This window comes from Ovis canadensis, chromosome 5 (genome assembly GCF_042477335.2).
Source record: "Ovis canadensis isolate MfBH-ARS-UI-01 breed Bighorn chromosome 5, ARS-UI_OviCan_v2, whole genome shotgun sequence".
NCBI classification, from domain to species: Eukaryota; Metazoa; Chordata; class Mammalia; order Artiodactyla; family Bovidae; genus Ovis; species Ovis canadensis.
In genome coordinates this window covers 73,427,705-73,444,252 of record NC_091249.1, presented here as the reverse complement: position 1 = coordinate 73,444,252, position 16,548 = coordinate 73,427,705, and the positions used below count along the sequence as shown (strand labels likewise).

Below are 16,548 nucleotides of genomic sequence, written 5' to 3'. Positions count from 1 at the left end.
AAAAACAATGGGATTGAAGCCTGAAAACTTGTGTTTGAGCTCTTGCTCTGCTACTTAAGAAATGTTTAACTTTAAGCCTATGAAGCTTGCTTGCTCATCTGTGCTATGGGAAAACTCATACTGACCTTGCAAGGTTTCGGGGAGGGCAAATGACATGATGGTACATACCCACTTTGTAAACCATAAATAGCTATAAAAATGTGAGCCATTATTATTTTCCAAGTTCCTCTTTGTTCCTGCCCACTTTTCCAGTTTGAAAAGGTCAGTTTAAATTCTAAAGCAGACAACCAACAATTTATAAGTGAATTAACTTCTAAAAGTTCACTGTTTTAGTTCTGAAACACTTGAAAACAAGGCTATAAATTGTAGTTAAGTTCCCAGTCTAGCTCATTTACTACTTTAAAAAACAATATTTCATTTGAAGTAAATTTTTAAAATGTATAAAATGCAACTATTGCAGGAACAGATGGAGGGCTTAGAACTTTTAGAAGCTTTAAGAAACTTTTAGACTCTGGAAGTTTATCAGAGAATTGGAACAGGAAAATAAAAGCTAAAGGGAATTTATATGCACCTATGAAATTGTATATAGAATGAGATTAACTGAGCTAGGAAAGATGTAAAGTGGGAAATGTGGGCTAGGAAAGATGTAAAAATGGAGTCTAGGAAAAATGTAAAAATGGGAAAACATTGTGCAGTTTTCCTAAGGATTAACAGTAAAGAAGTAGCTGTGAAGATGTAGTGGTTCCGGTTTAATAATTACCCACAGTGCCCACTAGGTGGCACTGTTGACTAAATTGACTACAGCTTGGTTGCTGTTGGGGAACTGAATGAAGTGGGTGAGAAGGCTGTTGGTGGCTTTAGAACAAGGAATAACTACATATTTTTTCTGTACTTTTCCTTTACATAGGCCCATAGACACCATTAAAAACTACCCCTACTTTTGATTAGTCTACTTAGGAATATTTGTTGCATTCTGTGTCAATTTTTTTTGGGAGAACTACTTCCCTGTGGCTCAGATGGTAAAGCATCTGCCTGCAATGTGGGAGATCCAGGTTCGATCCCTGGGTCGGGAAGATCCCCAGGAGAAGAAAATGGCAACCCACTCCAGTACTCTTGCCTGGAAAATTCCATGGACGGAGGAGCCTGGTGGGCTATAGTCCATGGGGTCGCAAAGAATTGGACACGACTGAGCGACTTCACTTTCAGTGCTAAGTAGAAATGATCCCCATCCTTTATGAGTTTCCAATCTAGTAGAGGAGGTATATGTGTATAAAATAATTTAATTAAAAATTATTATGTGATAAGTACCAGAGAAAATATAAAGCGCTCTTGGAATTCAGTAAGATGAAGCAGGAATTTCTTACTGATCGTGGAGACAATAGTGGGCGATAGACACTTGGGTGAGCCTGTAATGAGGAGATAACATTACAGAGAAAACAGGGAGAGCAAAGACATAGAGATAGAAAACGGCAGGATGTGTCTGCAAAGCAGTTTGGCTTGGCCAGATTATAGGGTATCGGGTGGGCGGTACTGGAATGGGGATGGAGGTTGTGGGTGCCTTTGCCTGGTTTTCTCCTCCCCTTCCCCCTTCCCTGTGTGAATGCAATTCTCTGGAAAGGATTTTTAGGATCTGCCTCATATATTCCCGTTTCATATTTGCTGTAGTAAGTTTTCCAGGTTTGCCTGGTGCTTGTCTAAAGAAGTCTGTGTGAAGAGTTCTAGCTCTGTTAAAAGATATCAAATTTGGTCCCACTGAACAATTCCAGGAAAAAAGCTTTCAGCTCCCACATGCTCTTAGTCTTGTGAAAACAACTGATACTCCCCATTCTCATTCTTAGCTTATCAGGTGGAACTGGGAAGCCCAAGGAAAGAAAAATTTAGAGGCTAAATGTTCTTTGTCCCAGTGAGAGAAACGTACTTTAGCCTTTTAATCTGTCACTTTGCCCCAGGTCTGCTTCCATCACGGCTACCAAAGCGACCAGTCCATGGTTCTAGTCAGATCCCCCTTAAAAGTATTTGATGGCTTTCCTTTGCTGTCAGTGCAGAGTTCAGATTCCGCATTATAGTATCTGGGGTACGTTCCTCTCTAAGCTCCTCTCTAAGCTCCAGCTGGCCATTCCACAGAGTAGTGATCTCAGGAGACCCTGGGAAAAGTAAGAAAAACCACCAGTTGGGTTCAGATTTGGATTCTCGAACTGACTCTGTTACTGTGTTACTCTCAGTTCTTCCATTGGGTCATCAGTGTTTAAATTCCTACTTCTCTCTTTACCTCTTCTTGGCCCCCTAGACTGCAAGCACTATGCTAGTGGGTGTTGTGTCTTACTTGTTGCTAGATCCCTACAGCCTAGCAGTGTCTGGAATGTTGGGTGTCAGTGAATAAATGCTCTAGGACTCAGGAGGTTTCCATTAATGCAGGTGTCTTGGGGGGTGATCTCCTTTATCCTCTGAGATTGTTTATTTATTCATAGAGGAAAATGAGATAGCAGTGACGTGTTCTGGGAGCATTGCCTCTCTGCTTCCCTTCCTAGTGCCTGCCACTGTGGACATGCAGCCCAATCCATGGGGCTTCTCATTGGCTCAGGGCCCCACTCCCAAACTCATTTGTGCAGGGTGAGCCCCAGAGCCCCTTGCTTGAGTGTCTGCCCAGTGCTGGTCGCTGGATGAAAACCTCTCTTGTTCCACTCAGCACAATGTCACCATTATAGCCCCTATCCAGGGAAATGACACATGGCTGTTGGTCCACCCTGGGCCCCAGAAAGCAGATAGAGGTCTGAGTGGTGGCTTCTGGGGAAGGAGAGTTTCATGGCTGGATGAAAACCTCTTCTTTCGTTGCACTTTCTGGTTTTTGTTCCAAGGCGCCAGGCTCCTACCTGCACCCAGGCCACAGGTTCGGTGTCAGCTGTCACAGAGCCCAGAGCACAGTTGTGTCTGCAGGAAAAGGAGCGTTTGTTCTTATGCCCCAGTGCTGCACATCCCCACCCCTAGGATCCTTCAGGAAAAGAGCACCCTTGGCTCCTTAAGTGAGGCTCACAGGCAGAAGTACCCTCAGGACCAGTCAGGGGAGGTGTGTATATGAGCTGACCGCCTGGAAAAGCAGAGCACTCTTGTTCCATCTGAATGCCAGGAGCCAGCAACTCAGTGCAGTGTGGCCAGGGGAACATGGGCCTGGAGTGGCCAGCTCTTCAGACTTTTCAGGAAAATCCAGGAATCCAGATTTCAGCTTTTGATTTTAAAATATTGGTAAACAAGTCCAACTGTTTTAAAACATTGCAGGGGCCAACTAAAATACCCCTGTGGGCTTAAAACTGGCATACAGGAACCCTGAGAAAAACTGTGGCCTATGAAGACTTAGAGAGTCTGTCCAGCTGGGTGCCTCTACCTGGGGGCCAAGGTGATGCCCATCTTTTAACCCTGCAGCAGGGACTAATTCTCTTTTGAAAGGGTGCACTGCCTTTCCCCTCTTCATCTCTAGCATGCAGGCTGATGCCAGGGTGCAGAGTGCAAAGTGAATTTCTTAACCTTGGAACTAGAAGAACTTTAGAGCTGAGAGGAGCCCAGGACTTTAGCCAGGCTGGTCCCTTTGTTTGTCCAATGAGGACTGAAGCCAAAAGGGGAAGAAAGCTTGCCTGGAATCACAAAAGATCTCAGAGGCAGAATTGGGGAGTGGTGCCAAGGGCTCTAGACTTCTGTGACATACAGCTGTGAAACCTTGAATGAATTATGTATTTAGGGCTCAGTTTCCTCATCTGTAAAATGAGAATGAAAGTAGTACCCAGAGGATTAAGTGAAGTTTGTAAAGTGCTTAGTGTAAAAGTACAGGTTATTGTAATCGAGGTGCATTTCCTCTGGAAACATTGTCAGATGCTTATGGAAATATTAAGGAACACTGAACTCTCAGCCGCACATCCAGGCTGCCCTCTGCAGGGTCTATGTAAGCCAGACCATTGGAAATGGGGTAAATTCTACCAGCTTCCTCCTTCCCTGTGGGGACACACCTGATACCCTCGGATACGAAGACTATGGCGCTTTCAGCGCCTGTTACCCACAGAGTCTGAGAAGGGGTAACAATTTGTAGTTATGTTTTTTAAAATTAAATAGTGTCGTTACTTTGTCAGAAGGACGAACTGTTTTCTCCTGATCCAGGTAGGCAAGACCCGAGTCTTGGGCGCATTTCTTTTGTATGACAATAAAGTCTTTATCCAAAGGAGGGCTTTGGGAGCAAATAGGCCTTTGGTCCAGGTCCTACAAGCACGTTTCGTGACTGACTGAGGCACGTTTTGACTCCTCACAAGTGCTTCCTTAGTGAGTCACATGGCCTATCTCTTGCTCCTGCAGGAGCCGATATAGGCACTACTGAAACTGGGATTGCGTAATTTCCCTAACCCAGCAAAGCTGATGTGATTAATTCACTCTGGGAGCCAGTGTGTTTGTCACAACTCCCTTGATGGCAAGTGATATAATAACAACTCAAACCAGCTAAAACCAGAAAAGGAATTAATAAGTTATTAACTCAAAAGGTAACTCGGGATTTGAAAGGTGAAGTTGGATTTAAGATAAGCTCAGATTCAGGAACACAAAGCGGTTGCTACTTTCTTTCCATCTCCTGACTTCACCTTCCTCTGTTCAGTTTTCATCTTCAGATGGTGCCTCAATCTGTGGCAAAGAAAGCCCCAAGGCTCGAGGTCTGCACACCTTTACTGCTGGTGGGAATTCAGGTAAGGGTAAAGCACCTGATCTAAGAGTAAGGAAGATGCTGAGAAACCGCCCCCCACCCCTTGCAGCCAGGTACTATGCCTGAAGCACATCATTCAGTCCTTACCATCTAATGAAATAAGTGCTGTTACTCCTGTTTTGAAAGTCTCATTTCATGTGGTGTATTAGTTTGCTATTGTTGTCGTAACAAAATACCACAGACTGGGTGGCTTAAACAATGGAAATGTATTTTCTTCTGGTTCTGGAGGCCGGAAGTCCCCAAGCCAGGTGTCAGCAGTTACTCCCCTCTAAGGCTTCTCGCCTTGGCTTGCAGGTGGTGACCCTCCTGCTGCCTCATCACATGGTCTTTCCTCTGTGCACCTACATTCCTGGCATCTCTCCCTATGGCCTAATCTTCTCTTCTTATAAGGACACCAGTCAGATTGGAATAGGGCCCATCCTCCTGCCTCATTTTGACTCATCACCTCTTTCAAGGCTCTGTCTCAAATACAGCCATATTCTAGGGAACTGGGGGTTAGGGCTTCAACATATAAATTTTGGGGGTATACACTTGAGCCCATAACCCTCCAGGTAAATGGGGAGGCTGAGGTTCGTACTCAGGGAGGCTGAGTCTAGCCGCGGTGCTGTCATGCTTCTGCCACAGCTCACAGTGGTGCCCAAGCAGGCAAGTCTTCACAATCCAGTGCAGCAGAGATGGATGGATCCAGTGAAAACCGTAGCAAACAGGAAGTCCTTGGACATGATGTTCTGGGAACAGGCTTGTGGAATACGCGAGTTTTGGCTCCCTGAGGTGGGGTGGGGTTAACTCTGCCCTGCTTGATTGTCAGAGTACTTGTGTTTTCTTTTCTCTGAAGCATCTTCAGATTTTTTTTCTTTGGTTTTCTAAAGAACAGTCATCATGAAAAGACTGAGGGCATACATGTCTTTCCTCTGCTCTCACTTATGTTGAAGGGAACAATAATTGGCAAAGTGGAATTCAGGCTCGTGGTGAATATGTAAGGTAGGTTTAGATGTGACTCAGGCCAACATCGGAGAAGGCAATGGCACCCCACTCCAGTACTCTTGTCTGGAAAATCCCATGGACCGAGGAGCCTGGTGGGCTGCAGTCCATGGGGTCGCAAAGAGTCGGACACGACTGAGTGACTTCACTTTCACTTTTCACTTTCATGCATTGGAGAAGGAAATGGCAACCCATTCCAGTATTCTTGCCTGGAGAATCCCAGGGACGGGGAAGCCTGGCGGGCTGCTGTCTATGGGGTGGCACAGAGTAGGACACGACTGAAGCAACTTAGCAGCAGCAGCAGCAGGCCAACATATTTGGAGAGTTATGAATTGATCTGAATTAGTATTAAAAGCATAAAGTTGGTCTTTATTTGATACTGATAAATAGAAAAGTCAGGAATAAATCAATTGAAAGAAAAGTATCACATAAATAGCATTAAGTAAATATTAATAAATGATGAAAATTGTGGAGGTGGTGTTCGAGTGACTGAAATTTGGGAAACACTAGGACAGCTTCCCCCAAGGAGGAAACACTTTTGGACATGGGCATAGATGTCACCTTAATTTTTCGACCTGTTTCATCTGTACATTTGGCCCTCACTTACCTCAAGGACTAACCATGGGCGCGACTGCAAGCCTTTGGTTTTTCTGCCTGTGCTCCTGTGCCAAAAATCACATTGGAGGCCAGGTGAAGAGGCATGTAGATGCTTGGGTGATAGAGGCCAGCCCTAGTCGTCACGGCTTCTGGATTTTATTTATTTAGTCTTGCTTTAGGGCTTCTGAATAGCTTGGCAGTGGCTCGCAGCTCTGTAGGTAAAAGCAGATGTTTATCACTGTGTGATCAAGAGTTTTAGCAACTTGACATCTGATGTGGAATGAAGTATTTAAAATTTAATTACACATGGGGCGTTAACAGAATTGGCATAACTTTGGAAACTCACTTCATAATTGCTGTGAATTTTAGCAGTACTTTGTTGCCCTTGAATTCCAAGCCCTTCTCCACATTTGGCTCCATTCAGTGGCCAGCTGCAGCTGCTGACACCGTCCACAGCCGGTCCTCGGGTTTCCGCACCAGGTGCCTTGTGAGGACGAACAGCTCTGGGCACAGGAGAGCTGGCAGCTTGTCCTGTTCTGCTCAATGCTCAGTGGGTCTGTTTCTGTGGCTGCAAAATGCAGCCATTGCCTTGTCTTTAAGCTCTAACCTTCTGTGATTTCTGTGGCCCCTAGTTTTGAGTTCTGCTTTATTAATGTAAGGTTGCCCTCCAGTGTCCAGAGAAGTCATGTGCACAGGGAAAGGGCTCCCTTCTAGAACTTCAGGAAGTCAGACACAAAATGTTGCCATCCCTGTCCAAAATAGAAAGATGGTTTAAAGCAGCACTTCTCAAACTTCGCTATGTGTGTGAAGCACCCGGCGGTCTAATTAAAATATGGGTTTGGATTGAGTAGGTTGGGAGTGGAGCCTGAGATTCTGCACTTGACACAAGCTCCCTGGTGGCCCCAGTGGTGCTGGTTGGGGACCACACTTTGAGCAGCTAGACTTAGAACATTTCTCCCTGCTTCTGATAGGTGCAGCCACAGTGCAAGCCAGACGATCTTCATGTAGCCTGCGTGACTGAGAGGTGTCCTTCCAGGCCCGTTGCATGTTCTGGTCTCTGCCTGCCCTCCAGCTCCCCTTCCTTTGCGTCTCTCCGTTGTATTTTGGTTCTAGATACATCAAGTCACCTCAGTGCCTTTACATGCCCTGCTCTCTGTGCCTAAAATGCTCCCATCCCCGCTTTTCCCTTGGGCACTTCGTTGTCATCCTTCAGTCAGAGCATGAAGTGAGCTCCTTTCTGCTCCTATTTTCTGGTGCCCTGTTTGTGTCTCCGTGGCAGTTAACCTCATGTGCCATCTCTTTTTCTGTTCACTTGTTTACAGTCTTGTTTCCTCTTTAAGACGAGCTACATGAGAGCTCACACCTGATTTGCACACAGTTGTGTCCTTAGTGCTCCTGCCTCACAGCAGATGCTCCATAAATAAATACTTTCTGAGTGTGTGTGTAGCCAGGGGGCAAGGAAACATTCTTGAGTTTCCTTTTATACATTTTAGCCACCTGTCTCAAGGGGCTGTGATGGGGGTGATATTTAGAGGAATCATAGAATAAGAAGTCAGGAAAGGAGCTCCTTTTAAGCCACATTTCATCATCATAGACGTCTAAATGTGAAAAAAAGTTTATATCTTAGAATGGATGAAATAAAGTAAGTCTAACATTTCTTACTTATGTCACAAAACAAACTTCATAAAACTTCTTGTAATGTGCATTGCGATTCTCTGAGGGGAGAGTGACTGTGGTTGAAGCCCTGTGATCGCGTAACCCAGAGGCCACTCCCCGTCTGCCCTGTCTTTCTTCTTTACCAGAGGGCATCAGCCTCCCACTATTGAGTCTGAAATGCAAAAAACAGATACCAGCTGTTTTTGCTACAAGAGCATGGGCCTGTCTTGTAGGTCTGCCAGCAGAACCTGCAGAGAAGCCTACTGAGGACTTCTGGGAAGGTTTGTCTGCTTAAAAGAGACACACAGAGGGAAATTTCTGTCCTGTTTCTCAGTGTGATTGTGGCAGGACATGATGCCTGGCACCACAGCAGCCTCTTCTAAACCTGAGGAATCACACCTGAGGATGATGGAGTGGAACAATGCCAAGAATCTGGGCTCCCAACAGTATCACTGAGTTGCTGAATTGACTAGCCCTGCACCTGGGACCTCTTTCTAGTTGGCAAGGTAATGTGTTCTCATTGTTAAAGTCACTTTTAAGAAGGTACTTAAAAAAATAACGTATTTATTTATTTAGCTGCATCAGTTCTTAGTTGCGGCATGCAGGATCTTCATTGTATCGTCGGGGGGATCTTTCGTTGTGGTGCACAGATTCTCTAGTTCTGGGGTGTGGGCTTTCAAGCATGTGGGTTCAGTGCTTGCGGCACTCAGGCTTAGTTGCTCTGAGGCATATGGGATCTTACTTCCCCAATCAGGGATCAAACCTGCATCCCCTGCATTGCAGGGTGGATTCTTAACCACTGGACCATCAGGGACATCCCTAAGAAGGTACTCTTGCAACTGAAAGCATCCTACCTGATAAGAGTGGTTGACCTAATTTCTTCAGTCAGAGAGGTAGGAATTGGCTCCTGGCACCACCACAGTTACTATGCATCCTCTTTAAAGGTGCTTCCTCCTCTACGAGATGCAGGTAAGAATAATGATACCTCTTGGGTTGTTAACAGAGGCTTAAATGAGATGATGGGTGGAAAGACCTTAGCATAGAACTTGGCACATTTCATCAGCTATACTCCAGTACAAAGTAAAAAGTTTAGTAATAAAAAAGAACTTGGCACACTCTTGGTACTTAATAATGAGGAACTATTACTATGATTATTTTTAAATCAAAGTATAGTTGGTTTACAATATTGTGTTTTGGGTGTATAGCAAAGTTATTCAATTATATATATTATTTTATTTTTAATTCAGATTATTTTTCATTATTGGTTATGACAAGGTATTAAAGTTGTTCCCTGTGTCATACAGTAAATCTTGGTTCCTTATCTATTTTATATATAAAATATGTGTCTATTAATCCCAAACTACTAATTTATTTCCCCCCCCCAACTCCCTTTCCCTTTTGATAAGCTTAGGTGTTTTTAAAAATTATATTTGTGAGTCTGTTTCTATTTTATAAATAGATTCATTCGTATAATTTTTTTATATTTCATAATAAGTGATTAATATTTGTCTTTGAGTTACTTCACATGTTGTGCTATTCTCTAGGTTCCTCTGTGTTGCTACAGCGGGCAACATTTCATTCTTTTTTGTGACCGAGTAATATTCCATTGTGTTTATGTACCACATCTGTTTTATCCATTCCTCTCCCTGTGGACATTTAGGTTGCCTCATGTCTCTAACTGTTGTAAATGGTGCTGCAGTGAACATTGGGTGCATGTGCTTTTTTTGAATTATGGTTTTCTCTGGATATATGCCCAGGAGTGGGATTGCAGGATCATATGGTAATTCTACATTTAGTTTTTAAGGAACCTCCATACTGTTCTCTATAGTGACTGTGCCAAGTAATACTTGTAGCAACAGTGTAAGAGGGTTCCCTCTTCTCCATGCCCTCTCCAGTGTTTATTACTTATAGATTTTCTGATGATGGCCATTCTGACTGGGGTTAGGTGATACCTCATTGTAGTTTTGACTTGAATTTCTCTACTAATTAGTGATGTTGAACATCTTTTCATGTGTCTCTTGGCCATCTGTCTTTCTTCTTTGGAGAAATGCCTGTTTAGATCTTCTGCCCATTTTTTTGATTGGGTTGTTTTTATGCTGTTAAAGCCTCTGAGCTGTTTGTAAATTCTGGAGACTAATCCCTTGTTGGTCACACGATTTGCAAATATTTTCTCCCATTCTGTGAGTTGTCTTTTTGTTTTGTTTATGGTTTCCTTTGCTCTGCAAAAGCTTTTGAGTTTAATTAGGTCCCACTTGTTTTTATTTTTATTTCTATTAGTCTTGGAGATGGATTGAAAAAGATAGTGCTGCAATTTCTGCCAGTGAGTATTTGCCTATGTTTTCCTCTAAGAGTTTTTTACTGTCCAGTGTTACATTTAGGTCTCTAGTGTACTTTGAGTTTATTTTTTCTGTATGATACTGAAGAGCATTGTGATTTATTTATTTATTTTTCCCCATGGAGCTGTCCAGTTTTCCCAGCACCACTTATTAAAGAGACTGTCTTTCCTCCATGGTATAGTCTTGCTTCCTTTGTTGTAGATTAATTGACCAGGTATGCATGGTTTATTTTTGGACTTTCTGTCCTGTTCCATTCATTTATATTCTGTGGGGTGTTTTGGTACCAGTACCATACTGTTTTGGTTACTGTAGCTTTGTAGTATAGTCTGAAGTCCAGGAACCCAATTCCTCCAGCTCTATTTTCCTTTCTCAAGATTGGCTATTCAGGGTCTTTTGTGTCTCCAGATAAATTAAAAATTTTTCTAGTTTTGTAAAAAATGCCATTGGTAATTTGATACGGATGACATTGAATCTGAGATTGCCTTGGGTAGTACAGTCATTTTGAAAATATTGATTCTTCCAATCTAAGAACATGGTGTATCTTTCCATCTGTTTGTGTCCTCTTTGATTTCTGTCATCAGTGTCTTATAGTACAAAGGTCTTTCATTTCCTTAGGTAGATTTATTTCTAGGTATTCTTTTTGAAGTGGTGATAAATGGGATTGTTTCCTTAATTTCTTTCTCATCTTTCATTGCTAGTGTATAGAAGTGTAACAGATTTCTGTGTATTAATTTTGTAACCTGCAGTTTTACCAAACTCGTTGATGAGCTCTTGTAGTTTTCTGGTAACATCATTGGAATTTTCTATGCATAGTATGCCATGTACAAACAGTGACAGTTTAACCTCTTTTGCAATTTGAAGTCCTTTTAATTTTTTTCTTCTCTGATTGCTGTGGCTAGGACTTCCAAAACTATGTTGAATAAAAGTGGTAAGAGTGGACATCCTTGTCTTGTTCCTGATCTTAGAGGAAATGCTTGCAGCTTTTTGCCGTTGAGTATGATGTTAACTTGGAGAAGGAAATGGCAACCCACTCCAGTGTTCTTGCCTGGAGAATCCCAGGGATGGGGGAGCCTGGTGGGCTGCCGTCTATGGGGTTGCATAGAGTCGGACACAACTGAAGCAACTTAGCAGCAGCAGCATGATGTTAACTGTAGGTGGTTGTATATGACATATATGTCATATATGTTGTTGTTTATTTGCAAAGTCACATGGAACTCTTTGTGACCCCATGGACTACAGCACTCCAGGCTTCCCTATGCTTTACTGTCTCCCAGAGTTTGCTCCAACTCATGTCCATTGAGTCGGTGATGCCATCCAACCATCTCATCCTCTGTCACCCCCTTCTCTTGCCCTCAATCTTTCCCAGCATCAGGGTCTTTTCCAGTGTGTTGGCTCTTCACATCAGGTGACCAAAGTATTGGAGTTTCAGCTTCAGCATCAGTCCTTCCGATGAATATTCAGGGTTGATTCCCATTCCATTACTATGGTTTGATCTCCTTCCTGTCTAAGGGAGTCTCAAGAGTTTTTCTCCAGCACCACAGTTCAAAAGCATCAATTCTTTGGCACTCACCCTTCTTTATGGTCCACCTCTTACATCTGTACATGACTACTGGAAAAACCATAGGTTGGACTATACAGACTTGGGATCTAACCATAGCTTTGCCTTTATTGGCAGTGATGTCTCTGCTTTTTAATATGCTGTCTAGGTTTGTCATAGCTTTTCTTCAAAGGGTCAAGCGTCTTTTAATTTCATGGCTGCAGTCACCATCTGCAGTGATTTTGGAGCCCAAGAAAATAAAATCTCCCACTTTTTCGATTGCTTGCCCATCTATTTGCCATGAAGTGATGAGATGGGATGCCATAATCTTAGTTTTTTGAATGTCGAGTTTTAAACCAGCTTTTCACTCTCCTCTTTAACCTTCATCAAGATGCTCTTTAGTTCCTCTGTGCTTTCCTGCCATTAGGGTGGTATCGTCTACATATCTGAGGTTATTGATATTTCTTCCAGCAATCTTGATTCCAGCTTGTGATTATGTTGTGTTATGTTCCCTCTAAGTCTACTTTCTGGAGAGTTCCTATTATATGTTAAAGGGTTTTTCTGCATCTATTGAGATGATGATGTGATTATTCTTCAAAATTTTATGAAGTGTATCACACTGATTGATTTGTAGATTGAAAAATCCTTGCATCCCTTGGAGAAATCCCACTTGATCATGGTGTAGGATCCTTTTAATGTATTGTTGGATTTGGCTTGCTATTATTTTGTTGAGGATTTTTGCACCTATGTTCATCAGTGATATTGGCCAGTGATTTTCTTTTTTCATGGTATCTTTGTCTTATTCATTGCTTTTAGCTTAGTGTTTATCTTGGCAATTCAGTTGTCTGGTTTTGATTGGTTCCTCTTTATAGTTTCTAGTTCCTTGTTACAGTAATGTGCATTTCTGTTGATAATCTTTCTTAATTCCTTTAGCATTTTTATAGCCTCCTTCTTGAACTTGGCATCTAGTTGACTGGAGAGGTCTGTTTTATTGTTCTTTCAAGTGATTTTTCCTCTTCTTTTTGTTTGTTTTTAATTAATTAATTTATTTTAATTAGAGGATAATTACTTTGCAATATAGTAATGGCCTCTGCCATACATCAGCATGAATTGGCCCTAGGCATCCATGTGACCCCTCCCTCCTGAACCCTCCTTCCACCCTCCTGCCTACCCCATCCCTCCGGGTTGTCGTAGAGCACTGGCTTCAGGTTCCCTGCATCATACATCAAACTCCCACTGGCTATCTGTTTTACATATGGTAATGTATATGTTTTAATGCTATTCTCTCAAATCATCCCACCCCTTTCTTTCTCCCACTGTGTCCAAAAGTCTGTTCTTTGTGTCTCCTTTGCTGCCCTGCACGTAGGATCTTTGGTACTATCTTTGTAGATTCCCTAATATATGTGTTAATATATGATATTTGTCTTCTTTCTGACTTACTTCACTCTGTATAATAGGCTCTAGGTTCATCTACCTCATTAGAACTGACTCAAATCTGTTATAGTTGAGTTGTATTCCATTATGTATATGCACCACGACTTCCTTACTCATTCATCTGCTGGTGGACATCTGTGTTGCTTCCATGTCCTGTCAAGTCTGCCAAGTCGCTTCAGTCGTGTCCAACTCTGTGCAACCCCATGGATGACAGCCCACCAGGCTCCTCCAGCCCTGGGATTCTCCAGGCAAGAATACTGGAGTGGGTTGCCATATGTCCTAGCTATTGTAAATAGTACTGCAGTGAACACTGAGGTACATGTGTCTTTTTCAGTTATGGTTTCCTCAGTGCATATGCCCAGTAGCAGGATTGCTGGGTCATTATGGGAGTTTTATTCCTAGTTTTTAAAGAAATCTCCATGCTGTTCTCCATAGTGGTTGTATCAGTTTGCATTCCCACCATCAGTGTAAGAGAGTTCCCTTTCCTAAGCATTTGTTATTTGTAGACTTGCTGATGATAGCCATTCCAACTGGTGTGAGATGATACCTCATTGTAATTTTGATTTGCATTTCTCTAATAATGAGCAATGTTGAGCATCTTTTCTTGTGTTTATTAGCCATCTGTATGTCTTCTTTGGATAAATGCCTGTGGAAGTCTTCTGCCCAATTTTTGATTGGGTTGTTTTTCTGGAATTGAGCTTCATGAGTTGCTTGTATATTTTGGAGATTAATTCTTTGTCAGTTGCTTCACTTGCTGTTATTTTCTCTCATTCTAAGGGTTATCTTTTTAGCTTGCTTATAGTTTCCTTCATTGTGCAAGAGCTTTTAAATTTATATTATTTTAAATAGGTCCCACTTGTTTATTTTTGTTTTTATTTCCATTCATGAAGGATCTTGCTGTGATCTATGTCAGTGTTCTGCATATGTTTTCCTCTAAGAGTTCTACAGTTTCTGGTCTTACATTTAGGTCTCTAATCCATTTTGAGTTTGTTTTTGTGTATGGTGTTAGAAGTGTTTTAATTTCATTCTTTTACATGTGGTTAACCAGTTTTCCCAGCACCACTAGTTGAAAAGATTGTCTTTTCTCCACTGTATATTTTTGCCTCCTTTGTCAAAGATAAATCTTTGTCAAAAATTTGACCTTGGTCAAATCCACAGGTGTGTGGATTTATCTCCAGACTTTCTATATTGTTCCATTAGGCTGTATTTCTGTTTTTGTGCTGGTGTTAATGACTGTAACTTGGTAGTATAGTCTGAAGTCAGACAGGTTGATTCCTCTAGTTCCATTCTTCTTTCTCAAGATTGCTTTGGCTATTTGTGGTCTTTTGTGTTCCCATAAAAATTGTGAAATTATTTGTTCTAGTTCTGTAAAAAATACTGTTGGTAGTTTGATAGGGATTGCGTTGAATGTATAGATTGTTTTGGGTAGTATAGTCATTTTTACCATATTAATTCTTCTAATCCAAGAACATGGTGTATCATTTCATCTCTGTATTGTCTTTGATTTCTTTCATCAGTGTCTTAATAGTTGTCTGCATACAGGTCTTTTGTTTCTTTAGGAACATTTATTCCTAACATGACTGAAGTGAATTAGCAGCAGCAGCAGCAGCATTCCTAAGTATTTTATTCTTTTTGTTGCAATGATGAATGGGATTGATTCCTTAATTTCTTTCTGATTTTTCATTGTTAGTATATAGGAAAGCAAGAGATTTCTGTGTATTACTTTTATATTCTGGGACTTTACTGTATTCATTGATTAGCTCTAGTAATTTTCTAGTGGGATCTTTAGAGTTTTCTATTTAGAGAATCACATCATCTGCAAACAGGGAGTTATACTTCTTTTCCAATCTGGATTCCTTTAATTTCTTATGATTGCTGTGGCTAGACTTCCAAAACTATGTTGAATAATAGTGGTAAGAGTGGGAACCCTTGTCGTGTTCCTGATTTTAGAGGAAATGCTTTCAGTTTTTCACCATTGAGGATAATGTTTGCTGTGAGTTTGTTATATATGGCCTTTATTATGTTGAGGTATGTTCCTTCTATGCCTACTTTCTAGAGAGTTTTTATTATAAGTGAGTATAGAATTTTGTCAAAGGCTTTTTTTGCTTCTTCTAAGATGATCATATGGTTTTTATCTTTCAGTTTGTTAATATGGTATATCACATTGATTGATTTGTATATATTGAAGAATCCTTGCATCCCTTGGATAAAGCTGACTTGATCATAATATATAATCTTTTTAATGTGTTGGACTCTGCTAGAATTTTGTTAAGGATCTTTGCATCTATGTTCATCAGTGACATTAATCTATAATTTTCTTTTTTTGGTGGCATCTTTGTCTGGTTTTGGTATCAGGGTGATCTTGGCCTCGTAGAATGAATTTGGGAGTTTTCCTTCATCTGCACTTTTCTGGAAGAGTTTGATCAGGATAGGTGTTAGCTCTCCTCTAAACATTTGGTAGAATTCACCTGTGAAGCCATCTAGCCCTTGGCTTTTGTTTGTTGAAGATTTTTGGTTACAGTTTCAATTTTTGTGCTTGTGATTGGTCTGTTCATATTTTCTATTTCTTCTTGGTTCAGTTTTGAAAGGTTATACTTTTCTAAGAATTTGTCCATTTCTTCCAAGTTGTCCATTTTATTGGCATGTAGCTGCTCATAGTAGTCTCTTATGATCCTTTGTATTTCTTTGTTGTGACTTCTTTTTCATTTCTAATTTTATTGATTTGAGTCTTCTCCTTTTTTCTTGCTGGGTCTATCTCTTGCTCTTTTAATTGGGAATAGGTTCTCTTTTTAACTTTACTTAAATTTATCTTTGTGAATTTAGGAAAAACAATTACCTACTGTGGTCTCAAAGGACTTTTAATGTGGAAGTGTCCTTGTGTAGACTGTGTGAGTCCATTATTTTTGGTACGAATGCCAGCCATGTCTTTTTCGGAGTGGAAATTATTCCTTTGATAGTGGGTGTGATTGGTGGTGTGGTAACTGGAGTGTGCACTGCAAAGTGTGGGGAGACCTCTGCTTAGTTCTGTGGCTGTCACAGCCCTGTCGGGGGTGGAGTCTGCTCTCCTGTTGTTGAAGTAGAAGCTCTGATGATTGGGTTCAGTAAGGCTGCACTGCCCTTAAGTGCATGCTCTTTCCCAAAGGATATGAGTGCTGAAGCAAGTGACAGAGATAATCTCTGCACCACCTGTGCAGGTGTCCTTGGTTTTGCCTAGGAGTAACCCAAGGCCATGTTCCTTTCTCCGTTGTGGTTTTGTGAGACCTAGTGTTAGGCAG

The 16,548-nt window shown here is 41.5% G+C and overlaps 1 long non-coding RNA gene across 2 annotated transcripts in view; it reads left to right on the top strand.

Moving 5' to 3' along the window:
• LOC138441418 (uncharacterized) overlaps positions 1-16,548 on the top strand; it is a 103,155-nt gene that overhangs the window by 72,153 nt on the left and 14,454 nt on the right. The window contains exons 3-5 of one of the 2 annotated variants that reach the window (XR_011257336.1): positions 4,628-4,715; positions 8,200-8,472; positions 8,750-8,935. This is a non-coding gene — a long non-coding RNA (uncharacterized lncRNA). The remainder of the gene's footprint in view (positions 1-4,627; positions 4,716-8,199; positions 8,473-8,749; positions 8,936-16,548) is intronic. The other variant, XR_011257335.1, reaches the window with a different exon arrangement.